This window comes from Lissotriton vulgaris, unplaced genomic scaffold, assembly GCF_964263255.1.
Source record: "Lissotriton vulgaris unplaced genomic scaffold, aLisVul1.2 SCAFFOLD_3657, whole genome shotgun sequence".
NCBI classification, from domain to species: domain Eukaryota; kingdom Metazoa; phylum Chordata; class Amphibia; order Caudata; family Salamandridae; genus Lissotriton; species Lissotriton vulgaris.
The window spans coordinates 27,501-40,000 of NW_028254133.1; the positions used below are offsets into that span (position 1 = coordinate 27,501).

At 51.9% G+C, this 12,500-nt stretch overlaps 62 non-coding genes and 1 pseudogene across 62 annotated transcripts in view; all 63 read left to right on the forward strand.

Moving 5' to 3' along the window:
- Positions 1-113, forward strand: part of LOC147659759 (5S ribosomal RNA) — a 119-nt gene extending 6 nt beyond the window's left edge. Inside the window, exon 1 of the ribosomal RNA XR_015306663.1 lies at positions 1-113. This exon is cut by the window's left edge and continues 6 nt beyond it. This is a non-coding gene — a ribosomal RNA (5S ribosomal RNA).
- Positions 114-193: 80 nt separating this feature from the next.
- LOC147659760 (5S ribosomal RNA) lies at positions 194-312 on the forward strand. The gene has a single exon (XR_015306550.1). It is a non-coding gene; the product is annotated as a 5S ribosomal RNA (ribosomal RNA).
- Positions 313-392: 80 nt separating this feature from the next.
- LOC147659761 (5S ribosomal RNA) lies at positions 393-511 on the forward strand. The gene has a single exon (XR_015306468.1). It is a non-coding gene; the product is annotated as a 5S ribosomal RNA (ribosomal RNA).
- An 80-nt stretch (positions 512-591) lies between these two features.
- LOC147659762 (5S ribosomal RNA) lies at positions 592-710 on the forward strand. Its single transcript, XR_015306479.1, has one exon. It is a non-coding gene; the product is annotated as a 5S ribosomal RNA (ribosomal RNA).
- An 80-nt stretch (positions 711-790) lies between these two features.
- LOC147659763 (5S ribosomal RNA) lies at positions 791-909 on the forward strand. The gene has a single exon (XR_015306490.1). It is a non-coding gene; the product is annotated as a 5S ribosomal RNA (ribosomal RNA).
- Positions 910-989: 80 nt separating this feature from the next.
- LOC147659764 (5S ribosomal RNA) lies at positions 990-1,108 on the forward strand. Its single transcript, XR_015306677.1, has one exon. It is a non-coding gene; the product is annotated as a 5S ribosomal RNA (ribosomal RNA).
- An 80-nt stretch (positions 1,109-1,188) lies between these two features.
- Positions 1,189-1,307, forward strand: LOC147659765 (5S ribosomal RNA). The gene has a single exon (XR_015306502.1). It is a non-coding gene; the product is annotated as a 5S ribosomal RNA (ribosomal RNA).
- Positions 1,308-1,387: 80 nt separating this feature from the next.
- LOC147659766 (5S ribosomal RNA) lies at positions 1,388-1,506 on the forward strand. The gene has a single exon (XR_015306513.1). It is a non-coding gene; the product is annotated as a 5S ribosomal RNA (ribosomal RNA).
- A 79-nt stretch (positions 1,507-1,585) lies between these two features.
- Positions 1,586-1,704, forward strand: LOC147659767 (5S ribosomal RNA). The gene has a single exon (XR_015306524.1). It is a non-coding gene; the product is annotated as a 5S ribosomal RNA (ribosomal RNA).
- A 78-nt stretch (positions 1,705-1,782) lies between these two features.
- On the forward strand, positions 1,783-1,901 carry LOC147659768 (5S ribosomal RNA). Its single transcript, XR_015306535.1, has one exon. It is a non-coding gene; the product is annotated as a 5S ribosomal RNA (ribosomal RNA).
- Positions 1,902-1,981: 80 nt separating this feature from the next.
- LOC147659769 (5S ribosomal RNA) lies at positions 1,982-2,100 on the forward strand. The gene has a single exon (XR_015306656.1). It is a non-coding gene; the product is annotated as a 5S ribosomal RNA (ribosomal RNA).
- An 80-nt stretch (positions 2,101-2,180) lies between these two features.
- On the forward strand, positions 2,181-2,299 carry LOC147659770 (5S ribosomal RNA). The gene has a single exon (XR_015306546.1). It is a non-coding gene; the product is annotated as a 5S ribosomal RNA (ribosomal RNA).
- A 79-nt stretch (positions 2,300-2,378) lies between these two features.
- LOC147659771 (5S ribosomal RNA) lies at positions 2,379-2,497 on the forward strand. The gene has a single exon (XR_015306557.1). It is a non-coding gene; the product is annotated as a 5S ribosomal RNA (ribosomal RNA).
- Positions 2,498-2,577: 80 nt separating this feature from the next.
- On the forward strand, positions 2,578-2,696 carry LOC147659772 (5S ribosomal RNA). Its single transcript, XR_015306568.1, has one exon. It is a non-coding gene; the product is annotated as a 5S ribosomal RNA (ribosomal RNA).
- Positions 2,697-2,776: 80 nt separating this feature from the next.
- On the forward strand, positions 2,777-2,895 carry LOC147659773 (5S ribosomal RNA). Its single transcript, XR_015306587.1, has one exon. It is a non-coding gene; the product is annotated as a 5S ribosomal RNA (ribosomal RNA).
- Positions 2,896-2,976: 81 nt separating this feature from the next.
- Positions 2,977-3,095, forward strand: LOC147659774 (5S ribosomal RNA). Its single transcript, XR_015306579.1, has one exon. It is a non-coding gene; the product is annotated as a 5S ribosomal RNA (ribosomal RNA).
- An 81-nt stretch (positions 3,096-3,176) lies between these two features.
- Positions 3,177-3,295, forward strand: LOC147659775 (5S ribosomal RNA). The gene has a single exon (XR_015306551.1). It is a non-coding gene; the product is annotated as a 5S ribosomal RNA (ribosomal RNA).
- Positions 3,296-3,375: 80 nt separating this feature from the next.
- Positions 3,376-3,494, forward strand: LOC147659776 (5S ribosomal RNA). The gene has a single exon (XR_015306609.1). It is a non-coding gene; the product is annotated as a 5S ribosomal RNA (ribosomal RNA).
- Positions 3,495-3,573: 79 nt separating this feature from the next.
- Positions 3,574-3,692, forward strand: LOC147659777 (5S ribosomal RNA). Its single transcript, XR_015306590.1, has one exon. It is a non-coding gene; the product is annotated as a 5S ribosomal RNA (ribosomal RNA).
- An 80-nt stretch (positions 3,693-3,772) lies between these two features.
- LOC147659778 (5S ribosomal RNA) lies at positions 3,773-3,891 on the forward strand. Its single transcript, XR_015306680.1, has one exon. It is a non-coding gene; the product is annotated as a 5S ribosomal RNA (ribosomal RNA).
- A 77-nt stretch (positions 3,892-3,968) lies between these two features.
- On the forward strand, positions 3,969-4,087 carry LOC147659779 (5S ribosomal RNA). The gene has a single exon (XR_015306783.1). It is a non-coding gene; the product is annotated as a 5S ribosomal RNA (ribosomal RNA).
- An 80-nt stretch (positions 4,088-4,167) lies between these two features.
- LOC147659780 (5S ribosomal RNA) lies at positions 4,168-4,286 on the forward strand. Its single transcript, XR_015306601.1, has one exon. It is a non-coding gene; the product is annotated as a 5S ribosomal RNA (ribosomal RNA).
- An 82-nt stretch (positions 4,287-4,368) lies between these two features.
- Positions 4,369-4,488, forward strand: LOC147659781 (5S ribosomal RNA). Its single transcript, XR_015306694.1, has one exon. It is a non-coding gene; the product is annotated as a 5S ribosomal RNA (ribosomal RNA).
- An 80-nt stretch (positions 4,489-4,568) lies between these two features.
- LOC147659782 (5S ribosomal RNA) lies at positions 4,569-4,687 on the forward strand. Its single transcript, XR_015306717.1, has one exon. It is a non-coding gene; the product is annotated as a 5S ribosomal RNA (ribosomal RNA).
- An 82-nt stretch (positions 4,688-4,769) lies between these two features.
- LOC147659783 (5S ribosomal RNA) lies at positions 4,770-4,888 on the forward strand. Its single transcript, XR_015306613.1, has one exon. It is a non-coding gene; the product is annotated as a 5S ribosomal RNA (ribosomal RNA).
- An 80-nt stretch (positions 4,889-4,968) lies between these two features.
- Positions 4,969-5,087, forward strand: LOC147659784 (5S ribosomal RNA). The gene has a single exon (XR_015306624.1). It is a non-coding gene; the product is annotated as a 5S ribosomal RNA (ribosomal RNA).
- Positions 5,088-5,167: 80 nt separating this feature from the next.
- On the forward strand, positions 5,168-5,286 carry LOC147659785 (5S ribosomal RNA). The gene has a single exon (XR_015306575.1). It is a non-coding gene; the product is annotated as a 5S ribosomal RNA (ribosomal RNA).
- An 83-nt stretch (positions 5,287-5,369) lies between these two features.
- On the forward strand, positions 5,370-5,488 carry LOC147659786 (5S ribosomal RNA). Its single transcript, XR_015306635.1, has one exon. It is a non-coding gene; the product is annotated as a 5S ribosomal RNA (ribosomal RNA).
- Positions 5,489-5,569: 81 nt separating this feature from the next.
- On the forward strand, positions 5,570-5,688 carry LOC147659787 (5S ribosomal RNA). Its single transcript, XR_015306646.1, has one exon. It is a non-coding gene; the product is annotated as a 5S ribosomal RNA (ribosomal RNA).
- Positions 5,689-5,767: 79 nt separating this feature from the next.
- On the forward strand, positions 5,768-5,886 carry LOC147659788 (5S ribosomal RNA). The gene has a single exon (XR_015306657.1). It is a non-coding gene; the product is annotated as a 5S ribosomal RNA (ribosomal RNA).
- Positions 5,887-5,965: 79 nt separating this feature from the next.
- LOC147659789 (5S ribosomal RNA) lies at positions 5,966-6,084 on the forward strand. The gene has a single exon (XR_015306614.1). It is a non-coding gene; the product is annotated as a 5S ribosomal RNA (ribosomal RNA).
- Positions 6,085-6,163: 79 nt separating this feature from the next.
- Positions 6,164-6,282, forward strand: LOC147659790 (5S ribosomal RNA). The gene has a single exon (XR_015306552.1). It is a non-coding gene; the product is annotated as a 5S ribosomal RNA (ribosomal RNA).
- Positions 6,283-6,362: 80 nt separating this feature from the next.
- On the forward strand, positions 6,363-6,481 carry LOC147659791 (5S ribosomal RNA). The gene has a single exon (XR_015306719.1). It is a non-coding gene; the product is annotated as a 5S ribosomal RNA (ribosomal RNA).
- An 81-nt stretch (positions 6,482-6,562) lies between these two features.
- LOC147659792 (5S ribosomal RNA) lies at positions 6,563-6,681 on the forward strand. Its single transcript, XR_015306638.1, has one exon. It is a non-coding gene; the product is annotated as a 5S ribosomal RNA (ribosomal RNA).
- An 81-nt stretch (positions 6,682-6,762) lies between these two features.
- LOC147659793 (5S ribosomal RNA) lies at positions 6,763-6,881 on the forward strand. The gene has a single exon (XR_015306559.1). It is a non-coding gene; the product is annotated as a 5S ribosomal RNA (ribosomal RNA).
- Positions 6,882-6,962: 81 nt separating this feature from the next.
- On the forward strand, positions 6,963-7,081 carry LOC147659794 (5S ribosomal RNA). The gene has a single exon (XR_015306729.1). It is a non-coding gene; the product is annotated as a 5S ribosomal RNA (ribosomal RNA).
- An 80-nt stretch (positions 7,082-7,161) lies between these two features.
- Positions 7,162-7,280, forward strand: LOC147659795 (5S ribosomal RNA). The gene has a single exon (XR_015306731.1). It is a non-coding gene; the product is annotated as a 5S ribosomal RNA (ribosomal RNA).
- A 79-nt stretch (positions 7,281-7,359) lies between these two features.
- On the forward strand, positions 7,360-7,478 carry LOC147659796 (5S ribosomal RNA). Its single transcript, XR_015306543.1, has one exon. It is a non-coding gene; the product is annotated as a 5S ribosomal RNA (ribosomal RNA).
- An 80-nt stretch (positions 7,479-7,558) lies between these two features.
- Positions 7,559-7,677, forward strand: LOC147659797 (5S ribosomal RNA). Its single transcript, XR_015306621.1, has one exon. It is a non-coding gene; the product is annotated as a 5S ribosomal RNA (ribosomal RNA).
- An 82-nt stretch (positions 7,678-7,759) lies between these two features.
- LOC147659798 (5S ribosomal RNA) lies at positions 7,760-7,878 on the forward strand. The gene has a single exon (XR_015306668.1). It is a non-coding gene; the product is annotated as a 5S ribosomal RNA (ribosomal RNA).
- Positions 7,879-7,958: 80 nt separating this feature from the next.
- On the forward strand, positions 7,959-8,077 carry LOC147659799 (5S ribosomal RNA). Its single transcript, XR_015306679.1, has one exon. It is a non-coding gene; the product is annotated as a 5S ribosomal RNA (ribosomal RNA).
- Positions 8,078-8,157: 80 nt separating this feature from the next.
- Positions 8,158-8,276, forward strand: LOC147659800 (5S ribosomal RNA). The gene has a single exon (XR_015306576.1). It is a non-coding gene; the product is annotated as a 5S ribosomal RNA (ribosomal RNA).
- Positions 8,277-8,356: 80 nt separating this feature from the next.
- LOC147659801 (5S ribosomal RNA) lies at positions 8,357-8,475 on the forward strand. Its single transcript, XR_015306690.1, has one exon. It is a non-coding gene; the product is annotated as a 5S ribosomal RNA (ribosomal RNA).
- An 81-nt stretch (positions 8,476-8,556) lies between these two features.
- On the forward strand, positions 8,557-8,675 carry LOC147659802 (5S ribosomal RNA). The gene has a single exon (XR_015306553.1). It is a non-coding gene; the product is annotated as a 5S ribosomal RNA (ribosomal RNA).
- An 80-nt stretch (positions 8,676-8,755) lies between these two features.
- On the forward strand, positions 8,756-8,874 carry LOC147659803 (5S ribosomal RNA). The gene has a single exon (XR_015306537.1). It is a non-coding gene; the product is annotated as a 5S ribosomal RNA (ribosomal RNA).
- Positions 8,875-8,953: 79 nt separating this feature from the next.
- LOC147659804 (5S ribosomal RNA) lies at positions 8,954-9,072 on the forward strand. Its single transcript, XR_015306615.1, has one exon. It is a non-coding gene; the product is annotated as a 5S ribosomal RNA (ribosomal RNA).
- Positions 9,073-9,152: 80 nt separating this feature from the next.
- Positions 9,153-9,271, forward strand: LOC147659805 (5S ribosomal RNA). Its single transcript, XR_015306667.1, has one exon. It is a non-coding gene; the product is annotated as a 5S ribosomal RNA (ribosomal RNA).
- An 80-nt stretch (positions 9,272-9,351) lies between these two features.
- LOC147659806 (5S ribosomal RNA) lies at positions 9,352-9,470 on the forward strand. The gene has a single exon (XR_015306616.1). It is a non-coding gene; the product is annotated as a 5S ribosomal RNA (ribosomal RNA).
- Positions 9,471-9,550: 80 nt separating this feature from the next.
- LOC147659807 (5S ribosomal RNA) lies at positions 9,551-9,669 on the forward strand. Its single transcript, XR_015306570.1, has one exon. It is a non-coding gene; the product is annotated as a 5S ribosomal RNA (ribosomal RNA).
- Positions 9,670-9,749: 80 nt separating this feature from the next.
- LOC147659808 (5S ribosomal RNA) lies at positions 9,750-9,868 on the forward strand. Its single transcript, XR_015306666.1, has one exon. It is a non-coding gene; the product is annotated as a 5S ribosomal RNA (ribosomal RNA).
- An 81-nt stretch (positions 9,869-9,949) lies between these two features.
- On the forward strand, positions 9,950-10,068 carry LOC147659809 (5S ribosomal RNA). The gene has a single exon (XR_015306669.1). It is a non-coding gene; the product is annotated as a 5S ribosomal RNA (ribosomal RNA).
- Positions 10,069-10,149: 81 nt separating this feature from the next.
- On the forward strand, positions 10,150-10,268 carry LOC147659810 (5S ribosomal RNA). The gene has a single exon (XR_015306720.1). It is a non-coding gene; the product is annotated as a 5S ribosomal RNA (ribosomal RNA).
- Positions 10,269-10,348: 80 nt separating this feature from the next.
- LOC147659811 (5S ribosomal RNA) lies at positions 10,349-10,456 on the forward strand (annotated as a pseudogene).
- Positions 10,457-10,537: 81 nt separating this feature from the next.
- LOC147659812 (5S ribosomal RNA) lies at positions 10,538-10,656 on the forward strand. The gene has a single exon (XR_015306560.1). It is a non-coding gene; the product is annotated as a 5S ribosomal RNA (ribosomal RNA).
- An 81-nt stretch (positions 10,657-10,737) lies between these two features.
- On the forward strand, positions 10,738-10,856 carry LOC147659813 (5S ribosomal RNA). The gene has a single exon (XR_015306721.1). It is a non-coding gene; the product is annotated as a 5S ribosomal RNA (ribosomal RNA).
- Positions 10,857-10,936: 80 nt separating this feature from the next.
- LOC147659814 (5S ribosomal RNA) lies at positions 10,937-11,055 on the forward strand. The gene has a single exon (XR_015306544.1). It is a non-coding gene; the product is annotated as a 5S ribosomal RNA (ribosomal RNA).
- Positions 11,056-11,136: 81 nt separating this feature from the next.
- Positions 11,137-11,255, forward strand: LOC147659815 (5S ribosomal RNA). The gene has a single exon (XR_015306701.1). It is a non-coding gene; the product is annotated as a 5S ribosomal RNA (ribosomal RNA).
- Positions 11,256-11,336: 81 nt separating this feature from the next.
- Positions 11,337-11,455, forward strand: LOC147659816 (5S ribosomal RNA). Its single transcript, XR_015306658.1, has one exon. It is a non-coding gene; the product is annotated as a 5S ribosomal RNA (ribosomal RNA).
- Positions 11,456-11,535: 80 nt separating this feature from the next.
- Positions 11,536-11,654, forward strand: LOC147659817 (5S ribosomal RNA). Its single transcript, XR_015306625.1, has one exon. It is a non-coding gene; the product is annotated as a 5S ribosomal RNA (ribosomal RNA).
- A 76-nt stretch (positions 11,655-11,730) lies between these two features.
- Positions 11,731-11,849, forward strand: LOC147659818 (5S ribosomal RNA). The gene has a single exon (XR_015306622.1). It is a non-coding gene; the product is annotated as a 5S ribosomal RNA (ribosomal RNA).
- Positions 11,850-11,930: 81 nt separating this feature from the next.
- Positions 11,931-12,049, forward strand: LOC147659819 (5S ribosomal RNA). Its single transcript, XR_015306577.1, has one exon. It is a non-coding gene; the product is annotated as a 5S ribosomal RNA (ribosomal RNA).
- An 80-nt stretch (positions 12,050-12,129) lies between these two features.
- On the forward strand, positions 12,130-12,248 carry LOC147659820 (5S ribosomal RNA). Its single transcript, XR_015306712.1, has one exon. It is a non-coding gene; the product is annotated as a 5S ribosomal RNA (ribosomal RNA).
- An 81-nt stretch (positions 12,249-12,329) lies between these two features.
- Positions 12,330-12,448, forward strand: LOC147659821 (5S ribosomal RNA). Its single transcript, XR_015306661.1, has one exon. It is a non-coding gene; the product is annotated as a 5S ribosomal RNA (ribosomal RNA).
- The last annotated feature ends 52 nt before the right edge of the window (positions 12,449-12,500 follow it).

Consider the following 12,500-nt stretch of genomic DNA (forward strand, 5'->3'; position numbering starts at 1 on the left):
CGCCATACCACCCTGAAAGCACCTGATCTCGTCCGATCTCAGAAGTTAAGCAGGGTCGGGCCTGGTTAGTACCTGGATGGGAGACCGCCTGGGAATACCAGGTGCTGTAGGCTTTTTTTTTTCAGAGTGGTTTGCTTGCTTGTACTGAAGCTGAGCGAAGAAAGCTAAGAGGCCCAAAACCAGTGCTCCTAGAGCCTATGGCCATACCACCCTGAAAGCACCTGATCTCGTCCGATCTCAGAAGTTAAGCAGGGTCGGGCCTGGTTAGTACCTGGATGGGAGACCGCCTGGGAATACCAGGTGCTGTAGGCTTTTTTTTTTCAGAGTGGTTTGCTTGCTTGTACTGAAGCTGAGCGAAGAAAGCTAAGAGGCCCAAAACCAGTGCTCCTAGAGCCTACGGCCATACCACCCTGAAAGCACCTGATCTCGTCCGATCTCAGAAGTTAAGCAGGGTCGGGCCTGGTTAGTACCTGGATGGGAGACCGCCTGGGAATACCAGGTGCTGTAGGCTTTTTTTTTTCAGAGTGGTTTGCTTGCTTGTACTGAAGCTGAGCGAAGAAAGCTAAGAGGCCCAAAACCAGTGCTCCTAGAGCCTACGGCCATACCACCCTGAAAGCACCTGATCTCGTCCGATCTCAGAAGTTAAGCAGGGTCGGGCCTGGTTAGTACCTGGATGGGAGACCGCCTGGGAATACCAGGTGCTGTAGGCTTTTTTTTTCCAGAGTGGTTTGCTTGCTTGTACTGAAGCTGAGCGAAGAAAGCTAAGAGGCCCAAAACCAGTGCTCCTAGAGCCTACGGCCATACCACCCTGAAAGCACCTGATCTCGTCCGATCTCAGAAGTTAAGCAGGGTCGGGCCTGGTTAGTACCTGGATGGGAGACCGCCTGGGAATACCAGGTGCTGTAGGCTTTTTTTTTCCAGAGTGGTTTGCTTGCTTGTACTGAAGCTGAGCGAAGAAAGCTAAGAGGCCCAAAACCAGTGCTCCTAGAGCCTACGGCCATACCACCCTGAAAGCACCTGATCTCGTCCGATCTCAGAAGTTAAGCAGGGTCGGGCCTGGTTAGTACCTGGATGGGAGACCGCCTGGGAATACCAGGTGATGTAGGCTTTTTTTTTTCAGAGTGGTTTGCTTGCTTGTACTGAAGCTGAGCGAAGAAAGCTAAGAGGCCCAAAACCAGTGCTCCTAGAGCCTACGGCCATACCACCCTGAAAGCACCTGATCTCGTCCGATCTCAGAAGTTAAGCAGGGTCGGGCCTGGTTAGTACCTGGATGGGAGACCGCCTGGGAATACCAGGTGCTGTAGGCTTTTTTTTTTCAGAGTGGTTTGCTTGCTTGTACTGAAGCTGAGCGAAGAAAGCTAAGAGGCCCAAAACCAGTGCTCCTAGAGCCTACGGCCATACCACCCTGAAAGCACCTGATCTCGTCCGATCTCAGAAGTTAAGCAGGGTCGGGCCTGGTTAGTACCTGGATGGGAGACCGCCTGGGAATACCAGGTGCTGTAGGCTTTTTTTTTCAGAGTGGTTTGCTTGCTTGTACTGAAGCTGAGCGAAGAAAGCTAAGAGGCCCAAAACCAGTGCTCCTAGAGCCTACGGCCATACCACCCTGAAAGCACCTGATCTCGTCCGATCTCAGAAGTTAAGCAGGGTCGGGCCTGGTTAGTACCTGGATGGGAGACCGCCTGGGAATACCAGGTGCTGTAGGCTTTTTTTTCAGAGTGGTTTGCTTGCTTGTACTGAAGCTGAGCGAAGAAAGCTAAGAGGCCCAAAACCAGTGCTCCTAGAGCCTACGGCCATACCACCCTGAAAGCACCTGATCTCGTCCGATCTCAGAAGTTAAGCAGGGTCGGGCCTGGTTAGTACCTGGATGGGAGACCGCCTGGGAATACCAGGTGCTGTAGGCTTTTTTTTTTCAGAGTGGTTTGCTTGCTTGTACTGAAGCTGAGCGAAGAAAGCTAAGAGGCCCAAAACCAATGCTTCTAGAGCCTACGGCCATACCACCCTGAAAGCACCTGATCTCGTCCGATCTCAGAAGTTAAGCAGGGTCGGGCCTGGTTAGTACCTGGATGGGAGACCGCCTGGGAATACCAGGTCCTGTAGGCTTTTTTTTTTCAGAGTGGTTTGCTTGCTTGTACTGAAGCTGAGCGAAGAAAGCTAAGAGGCCCAAAACCAGTGCTCCTAGAGCCTACGGCCATACCACCCTGAAAGCACCTGATCTCGTCCGATCTCAGAAGTTAAGCAGGGTCGGGCCTGGTTAGTACCTGGATGGGAGACCGCCTGGGAATACCAGGTGCTGTAGGCTTTTTTTTTCAGAGTGGTTTGCTTGCTTGTACTGAAGCTGAGCGAAGAAAGCTAAGAGGCCCAAAACCAGTGCTCCTAGAGCCTACGGCCATACCACCCTGAAAGCACCTGATCTCGTCCGATCTCAGAAGTTAAGCAGGGTCGGGCCTGGTTAGTACCTGGATGGGAGACCGCCTGGGAATACCAGGTGCTGTAGGCTTTTTTTTTTCAGAGTGGTTTGCTTGCTTGTACTGAAGCTGAGCGAAGAAAGCTAAGAGGCCCAAAACCAGTGCTCTTAGAGCCTACGGCCATACCACCCTGAAAGCACCTGATCTCGTCCGATCTCAGAAGTTAAGCAGGGTCGGGCCTGGTTAGTACCTGGATGGGAGACCGCCTGGGAATACCAGGTGCTGTAGGCTTTTTTTTTTCAGAGTGGTTTGCTTGCTTGTACTGAAGCTGAGCGAAGAAAGCTAAGAGGCCCAAAACCAGTGCTCCTAGAGCCTACGGCCATACCACCCTGAAAGCACCTGATCTCGTCCGATCTCAGAAGTTAAGCAGGGTCGGGCCTGGTTAGTACCTGGATGGGAGACCGGCTGGGAATACCAGGTGCTGTAGGCTTTTTATTTTTCAGAGTGGTTTGCTTGCTTGTACTGAAGCTGAGCGAAGAAAGCTAAGAGGCCCAAAACCAGTGCTCCTAGAGCCTACGGCCATACCACCCTGAAAGCACCTGATCTCGTCCGATCTCAGAAGTTAAGCAGGGTCGGGCCTGGTTAGTACCTGGATGGGAGACCGCCTGGGAATACCAGGTGCTGTAGGCTTTTTTTTTTTCAGAGTGGTTTGCTTGCTTGTACTGAAGCTGAGCGAAGAAAGCTAAGAGGCCCAAAACCAGTGCTCCTAAAGCCTATGGCCATACCACCCTGAAAGCACCTGATCTCGTCCGATCTCAGAAGTTAAGCAGGGTCGGGCCTGGTTAGTACCTGGATGGGAGACCGCCTGGGAATACCAGGTGCTGTAGGCTTTTTTTTTTCAGAGTGGTTTGCTTGCTTGTACTGAAGCTGAGCGAAGAAAGCTAAGAGGCCCAAAACCAGTGCTCCTAGAGCCTACGGCCGTACCACCCTGAAAGCACCTGATCTCGTCCGATCTCAGAAGTTAAGCAGGGTCGGGCCTGGTTAGTACCTGGATGGGAGACCGCCTGGGAATACCAGGTGCTGTAGGCTTTTTTTTTCAGAGTGGTTTGCTTGCTTGTACTGAAGCTGAGCGAAGAAAGCTAAGAGGCCCAAAACCAGTGCTCCTAGAGCCTACGGCCATACCACCCTGAAAGCACCTGATCTCGTCCGATCTCAGAAGTTAAGCAGGGTCGGGCCTGGTTAGTACCTGGATGGGAGACCGCCTGGGAATACCAGGTGCTGTAGGCTTTTTTTTTTCAGAGTGGTTTGCTTGCTTGTACTGAAGCTGAGCGAAGAAAGCTAAGAGGCCCAAAACCAGTGCTCCTAGAGCCTACGGCCATACCACCCTGAAAGCACCTGATCTCGTCCGATCTCAGAAGTTAAGCAGGGTCAGGCCTGGTTAGTACCTGGATGGGAGACCGCCTGGGAATACCAGGTGCTGTAGGTTTTTTTTTGTTCAGAGTGGTTTGCTTGCACTGAAGCTGAGCGAAGAAAGCTAAGAGGCCCAAAACCAGTGCTCCTAGAGCCTACGGCCATACCACCCTGAAAGCACCTGATCTCGTCCGATCTCAGAAGTTAAGCAGGGTCGGGCCTGGTTAGTACTTGGATGGGAGACCGCCTGGGAATACCAGGTGCTGTAGGCTTTTTTTTTTCAGAGTGGTTTGCTTGCTTGTACTGAAGCTGAGCGAAGAAAGCTAAGAGGCCCAAAACCAGTGCTCCTAGAGCCTACGGCCATACCACCCTGAAAGCACCTGATCTCGTCCGATCTCAGAAGTTAAGCAGGGTCGGGCCTGGTTAGTACCTGGATGGGAGACCGCCTGGGAATACCAGGTGCTGTAGGCTTTTTTTTTATTCAGAGTGGTTTGCTTGCTTGTACTGAAGCTGAGCGAAGAAAGCTAAGAGGCCCAAAACCAGTGCTCCTAGAGCCTACGGCCATACCACCCTGAAAGCAACCTGATCTCGTCCGATCTCAGAAGTTAAGCAGGGTCGGGCCTGGTTAGTACCTGGATGGGAGACCGCCTGGGAATACCAGGTGCTGTAGGCTTTTTTTTTTCAGAGTGGTTTGCTTGCTTGTACTGAAGCTGAGCGAAGAAAGCTAAGGGGCCCAAAACCAGTGCTCATAGAGCCTATGGCCATATCACCCTGAAAGCACCTGATCTCGTCCGATCTCAGAAGTTAAGCAGGGTCTGGCCTGGTTAGTACCTGGATGGGAGACCGCCTGGGAATACCAGGTGCTGTAGGCTTTTTTTTTTTTCAGAGTGGTTTGCTTGCTTGTACTGAAGCTGAGCGAAGAAAGCTAAGAGGCCCAAAACCAGTGCTCCTAGAGCCTACGGCCATACCACCCTGAAAGCACCTGATCTCGTCCGATCTCAGAAGTTAAGCAGGGTCGGGCCTGGTTAGTACCTGGATGGGAGACCGCCTGGGAATACCAGGTGCTGTAGGCTTTTTTTTTTCAGAGTGGTTTGCTTGCTTGTACTGAAGCTGAGCGAAGAAAGCTAAGAGGCCCAAAACCAGTGCTCCTAGAGCCTACGGCCATACCACCCTGAAAGCACCTGATCTCGTCCGATCTCAGAAGTTAAGCAGGGTCGGGCCTGGTTAGTACCTGGATGGGAGACCGCCTGGGAATACCAGGTGCTGTAGGCTTTTTTTTTTCAGAGTGGTTTGCTTGCTTGTACTGAAGCTGAGCGAAGAAAGCTAAGAGGCCCAAAACCAGTGCTCCTAGAGCCTACGGCCATACCACCCTGAAAGCACCTGATCTCGTCCGATCTCAGAAGTTAAGCAGGGTCGGGCCTGGTTAGTACCTGGATGGGAGACCGCCTGGGAATACCAGGTGCTGTAGGTTTTTCTTTTTTTTCAGAGTGGTTTGCTTGCTTGTACTGAAGCTGAGCGAAGAAAGCTAAGAGGCCCAAAACCAGTGCTCCTAGAGCCTACGGCCATACCACCCTGAAAGCACCTGATCTCGTCCGATCTCAGAAGTTAAGCAGGGTCGGGCCTGGTTAGTACCTGGATGGGAGACCGCCTGGGAATACCAGGTGCTGTAGGCTTTTTTTTTTTCAGAGTGGTTTGCTTGCTTGTACTGAAGCTGAGCGAAGAAAGCTAAGAGGCCCAAAACCAGTGCTCCTAGAGCCTACGGCCATACCACCCTGAAAGCACCTGATCTCGTCCGATCTCAGAAGTTAAGCAGGGTCGGGCCTGGTTAGTACCTGGATGGGAGACCGCCTGGGAATACCAGGTGCTGTAGGCTTTTTTTTTCAGAGTGGTTTGCTTGCTTGTACTGAAGCTGAGCGAAGAAAGCTAAGAGGCCCAAAACCAGCGCTCTTAGAGCCTACGGCCATACCACCCTGAAAGCACCTGATCTCGTCCGATCTCAGAAGTTAAGCAGGGTCGGGCCTGGTTAGTACCTGGATGGGAGACCGCCTGGGAATACCAGGTGCTGTAGGCTTTTTTTTTCAGAGTGGTTTGCTTGCTTGTACTGAAGCTGAGCGAAGAAAGCTAAGAGGCCCAAAACCAGTGCTCCTAGAGCCTACGGCCATACCACCCTGAAAGCACCTGATCTCGTCCGATCTCAGAAGTTAAGCAAGGTCGGGCCTGGTTAGTACCTGGATGGGAGACCGCCTGGGAATACCAGGTGCTGTAGGCTTTTTTTTTCAGAGTGGTTTGCTTGCTTGTACTGAAGCTGAGCGAAGAAAGCTAAGAGGCCCAAAACCAGTGCTCCTAGAGCCTATGGCCATACCACCCTGAAAGCACCTGATCTCGTCCGATCTCAGAAGTTAAGCAGGGTCGGGCCTGGTTAGTACCTGGATGGGAGACCGCCTGGGAATACCAGGTGCTGTAGGCTTTTTTTTTTCAGAGTGGTTTGCTTGCTTGTACTGAAGCTGAGCGAAGAAAGCTAAGAGGCCCAAAACCAGTGCTCCTAGAGCCTACGGCCATACCACCCTGAAAGCACCTGATCTCGTCCGATCTCAGAAGTTAAGCAGGGTCGAGCCTGGTTAGTACCATGATGGGAGACCGCCTGGGAATATCAGGTGCTGTTGGCTTTTTTTATTTCAGAGTGGTTTGCTTGCTTGTACTGAAGCTGAGCGAAGAAAGGTAAGAGGCCCAAAACCAGTGCTCCTAGAGCCTACGGCCATACCACCCTGAAAGCACCTGATCTCGTCCGATCTCAGAAGTTAAGCAGCGTCGGGCCTGGTTAGTACCTGGATGGGAGACCGCCTGGGAATACCAGGTGCTGTAGGCTTTTTTTTTTTCAGAGTGGTTTGCTTGCTTGTACTGAAGCTGAGCGAAGAAAGCTAAGAGGCCCAAAACCAGTGCTCCTAGAGCCTACGGCCATACCACCCTGAAAGCACCTGATCTCGTCTGATCTCAGAAGTTAAGCAGGGTCGGGCCTGGTTAGTACCTGGATGGGAGACCGCCTGGGAATACCAGGTGCTGTAGGCTTTTTTTTTTTCAGAGTGGTTTGCTTGCTTGTACTGAAGCTGAGCGAAGAAAGCTAAGAGGCCCAAAACCAGTGCTCCTAGAGCCTACGGCCGTACCCCCCTGAAAGCACCTGATCTCGTCCGATCTCAGAAGTTAAGCAGGGTCGAGCCTGGTTAGTACCTGGATGGGAGACCGCCTGGGAATGCCAGGTGCTGTAGGCTTTTTTTTTTCAGAGTGGTTTGCTTGCTTGTACTGAAGCTGAGCGAAGAAAGCTAAGAGGCCCAAAACCAGTGCTCCTAGAGCCTACGGCCGTACCACCCTGAAAGCACCTGATCTCGTCCGATCTCAGAAGTTAAGCAGGGTCGAGCCTGGTTAGTACCTGGATGGGAGACCGGCTGGGAATATCAGGTGCTGTAGGCTTTTTTTTTCAGAGTGGTTTGCTTGCTTGTACTGAAGCTGAGCGAAGAAAGCTAAGAGGCCCAAAACCAGTGCTCCTAGAGCCTATGGCCATACCACCCTGAAAGCACCTGATCTCGTCCGATCTCAGAAGTTAAGCAGGGTCGGGCCTGGTTAGTACCTGGATGGGAGACCGCCTGGGAAAACCAGGTGCTGTAGGCTTTTTTTTTTCAGAGTGGTTTGCTTGCTTGTACTGAAGCTGAGCGAAGAAAGCTAAGAGGCCCAAAACCAGTGCTCATAGAGCCTATGGCCATATCACCCTGAAAGCACCTGATCTCGTCCGATCTCAGAAGTTAAGCAGGGTCGGGCCTGGTTAGTACCTGGATGGGAGACCGCCTGGGAATACCAGGTGCTGTAGGCTTTTTTTTTTTTCAGAGTGGTTTGCTTGCTTGTACTGAAGCTGAGCGAAGAAAGCTAAGAGGCCCAAAACCAGTGCTCCTAGAGCCTACGGCCATACCACCCTGAAAGCACCTGATCTCGTCCGATCTCAGAAGTTAAGCAGGGTCGGGCCTGGTTAGTACCTGGATGGGAGACCGCCTGGGAATACCAGGTGCTGTAGGCTTTTTTTTTTCAGAGTGGTTTGCTTGCTTGTACTGAAGCTGAGCGAAGAAAGCTAAGAGGCCCAAAACCAGTGCTCCTAGAGCCTACGGCCATACCACCCTGAAAGCACCTGATCTCGTCCGATCTCAGAAGTTAAGCAGGGTCGGGCCTGGTTAGTACCTGGATGGGAGACCGCCTGGGAATACCAGGTGCTGTAGGCTTTTTTTTTTCAGAGTGGTTTGCTTGCTTGTACTGAAGCTGAGCGAAGAAAGCTAAGAGGCCCAAAACCAGTGCTCCTAGAGCCTACGGCCATACCACCCTGAAAGCACCTGATCTCGTCCGATCTCAGAAGTTAAGCAGGGTCGGGCCTGGTTAGTACCTGGATGGGAGACCGCCTGGGAATACCAGGTGCTGTAGGTTTTTTTTTTTCAGAGTGGTTTGCTTGCTTGTACTGAAGCTGAGCGAAGAAAGCTAAGAGGCCCAAAACCAGTGCTCCTAGAGCCTACGGCCATACCACCCTGAAAGCACCTGATCTCGTCCGATCTCAGAAGTTAAGCAGGGTCGGGCCTGGTTAGTACCTGGATGGGAGACCGCCTGGGAATACCAGGTGCTGTAGGCTTTTTTTTTTTCAGAGTGGTTTGCTTGCTTGTACTGAAGCTGAGCGAAGAAAGCTAAGAGGCCCAAAACCAGTGCTCCTAGAGCCTATGGCCATACCACCCTGAAAGCACCTGATCTCGTCCGATCTCAGAAGTTAAGCAGGGTCGGGCCTGGTTAGTACCTGGATGGGAGACCGCCTGGGAATACCAGGTGCTGTAGGCTTTTTTTTTTCAGAGTGGTTTGCTTGCTTGTACTGAAGCTGAGCGAAGAAAGCTAAGAGGCCCAAAACCAGCGCTCTTAGAGCCTACGGCCATACCACCCTGAAAGCACCTGATCTCGTCCGATCTCAGAAGTTAAGCAGGGTGGGGCCTGGTTAGTACCTGGATGGGAGACCGCCTGGGAATACCAGGTGCTGTAGGCTTTTTTTTTCAGAGTGGTTTGCTTGCTTGTACTGAAGCTGAGCGAAGAAAGCTAAGAGGCCCAAAACCAGTGCTCCTAGAGCCTACGGCCATACCACCCTGAAAGCACCTGATCTCGTCCGATCTCAGAAGTTAAGCAAGGTCGGGCCTGGTTAGTACCTGGATGGGAGACCGCCTGGGAATACCAGGTGCTGTAGGCTTTTTTTTTTCAGAGTGGTTTGCTTGCTTGTACTGAAGCTGAGCGAAGAAAGCTAAGAGGCCCAAAACCAGTGCTCCTAGAGCCTATGGCCATACCACCCTGAAAGCACCTGATCTCGTCCGATCTCAGAAGTTAAGCAGGGTCAGGCCTGGTTAGTACCTGGATGGGAGACCGCCTGGGAATACCAGGTGCTGTAGGCTTTTTTTTTTCAGAGTGGTTTGCTTGCTTGTACTGAAGCTGAGCGAAGAAAGCTAAGAGGCCCAAAACCAGTGCTCCTAGAGCCTACGGCCATACCACCCTGAAAGCACCTGATCTCGTCCGATCTCAGAAGTTAAGCAAGGTCGGGCCTGGTTAGTACCTGGATGGGAGACCGCCTGGGAATACCAGGTGCTGTAGGCTTTTTTTTTTCAGAGTGGTTTGCTTGCTTGTACTGAAGCTGAGCGAAGAAAGCTAAGAGGCCCAAAACCAGTGCTCCTAGAGCCTACGGCCATACCACCCTGAAAGCACCTGATCTCGTCAGATCTCAGAAGTTAAGCAGGGTCGGGCCTGGTTAGTACCTGGATGGGAGACCGCCTGGGAATACCAGGTGCTGTAGGCTTTTTTTTTTCAGAGTGGTTTGCTTGCTTGTACTGAAGCTGAGCGAAGAAAGCTAAGAGGCCCAAAACCAGTGCTCCTAGAGCCTACGGCCATACCACCCTGAAAGCACCTGATCTCATCCGATCTCAGAAGTTAAGCAGGGTCGGGCCTGGTTAGTACCTGGATGGGAGACCGCCTGGGAATACCAGGTGCTCTAGGCTTTTTTTTTTTCAGAGTGGTTTGCTTGCTTGTACTGAAGCTGAGCGAAGAAAGCTAAGAGGCCCAAAACCAGTGCTCCTAGAGCCTACAGTCATACCACCCTGAAAGCATCTGATCTCGTCCGATCTCAGAAGTTAAGCAGGGTCGGGCCTGGTTAGTACCTGGATGGGAGACCGCCTGGGAATACCAGGTGCTGTAGGCTTTTTTTTTTTCAGAGTGGTTTGCTTGCTTGTACTGAAGCTGAGCGAAGAAAGCTAAGAGGCCCAAAACCAGTGCTCCTAGAGCCTACGGCCATACCACCCTGAAAGCACCTGATCTCGTCCGATCTCAGAAGTTAAGCAGGGTCGAGCCTGGTTAGTACCATGATGGGAGACCGCCTGGGAATATCAGGTGCTGTTGGCTTTTTTTTTTCAGAGTGGTTTGCTTGCTTGTACTGAAGCTGAGCGAAGAAAGGTAAGAGGCCCAAAACCAGTGCTCCTAGAGCCTACGGCCATACCACCCTGAAAGCACCTGATCTCGTCCGATCTCAGAAGTTAAGCAGGGTCGGGCCTGGATGGGAGACCGCCTGGGAATACCAGGTGCTGTAGGCTTTTTTTTTTTCAGAGTGGTTTGCTTGCTTGTACTGAAGCTGAGCGAAGAAAGCTAAGAGGCCCAAAACCAGTGCTCCTAGAGCCTACGGCCATACCACCCTGAAAGCACCTGATCTCGTCTGATCTCAGAAGTTAAGCAGGGTCGGGCCTGGTTAGTACCTGGATGGGAGACCGCCTGGGAATACCAGGTGCTGTAGGCTTTTTTTTTTTCAGAGTGGTTTGCTTGCTTGTACTGAAGCTGAGCGAAGAAAGCTAAGAGGCCCAAAACCAGTGCTCCTAGAGCCTACGGCCGTACCCCCCTGAAAGCACCTGATCTCGTCCGATCTCAGAAGTTAAGCAGGGTCGAGCCTGGTTAGTACCTGGATGGGAGACCGCCTGGGAATACCAGGTGCTGTAGGCTTTTTTTTTTCAGAGTGGTTTGCTTGCTTGTACTGAAGCTGAGCGAAGAAAGCTAAGAGGCCCAAAACCAGTGCTCCTAGAGCCTATGGCCATACCACCCTGAAAGCACCTGATCTCGTCCGATCTCAGAAGTTAAGCAGGGTCGGGCCTGGTTAGTACCTGGATGGGAGACCGCCTGGGAAAACCAGGTGCTGTAGGCTTTTTTTTTTTCAGAGTGGTTTGCTTGCTTGTACTGAAGCTGAGCGAAGAAAGCTAAGAGGCCCAAAACCAGTGCTCCTAGAGCCTACGGCCATACCACCCTGAAAGCACCTGATCTCGTCCGATCTCAGAAGTTAAGCAGGGTCGGGCCTGGTTAGTACCTGGATGGGAGACCGCCTGGGAATACCAGGTGCTGTAGGCTTTTTTTTTTTCAGAGTGGTTTGCTTGCTTGTACTGAAGCTGAGCGAAGAAAGCTAAGAGGCCCAAAACCAATGCTCCTAGAGTCTACGGCCATACCACCCTGAAAGCATCTGATCTCGTCCGATCTCAGAAGTTAAGCAGGGTCGGGCCTGGTTAGTACCTGGATGGGAGACCGCCTGGGAATACCAGGTGCTGTAGGCTTTTTTTTTTCAGAGTGGTTTGCTTGCTTGTACTGAAGCTGAGCGAAGAAAGCTAAGAGGCCCAAAACCAGTGCTCCTAGAGCCTACTGCCATACCACCCTGAAAGCACCTGATCTCGTCCGATCTCAGAAGTTAAGCAGGGTCGGGCCTGGTTAGTACCTGGATGGGAGACCGCCTGGGAATACCAGGTGCTGTAGGCTTTTTTTTTTCAGAGTGGTTTGCTTGCACTGAAGCTGAGCGAAGAAAGCTAAGAGGCCCAAAACCAGTGCTCATAGAGCCTATGGCCATATCACCCTGAAAGCACCTGATCTCGTCCGATCTCAGAAGTTAAGCAGGGTCGGGCCTGGTTAGTACCTGGATGGGAGACCGCCTGGGAATACCAGGTGCTGTAGGCTTTTTTTTTTTCAGAGTGGTTTGCTTGCTTGTACTGAAGCTGAGCGAAGAAAGCTAAGAGGCCCAAAACCAGTGCTCCTAGAGCCTACGGCCATACCACCCTGAAAGCACCTGATCTCGTCCGATCTCAGAAGTTAAGCAGGGTCGGGCCTGGTTAGTACCTGGATGGGAGACCGCCTGGGAATACCAGGTGCTGTAGGTTTTTTTTTTTCAGAGTGGTTTGCTTGCTTGTACTGAAGCTGAGCGAAGAAAGCTAAGAGGCCCAAAACCAGTGCTCCTAGAGCCTACGGCCATACCACCCTGAAAGCACCTGATCTCGTCCGATCTCAGAAGTTAAGCAGGGTCGGGCCTGGTTAGTACCTGGATGGGAGACCGCCTGGGAATACCAGGTGCTGTAGGCTTTTTTTTTTTCAGAGTGGTTTGCTTGCTTGTACTGAAGCTGAGCGAAGAAAGCTAAGAGGCCCAAAACCAGTGCTCCAAGAGCCTATGGCCATACCACCCTGAAAGCACCTGATCTTGTCCGATCTCAGAAGTTAAGCAGGGTCGGGCCTGGTTAGTACCTGGATGGGAGACCGCCTGGGAATACCAGGTGCTGTAGGCTTTTTTTTTTTCAGAGTGGTTTGCTTGCTTGTACTGAAGCTGAGCGAAGAAAG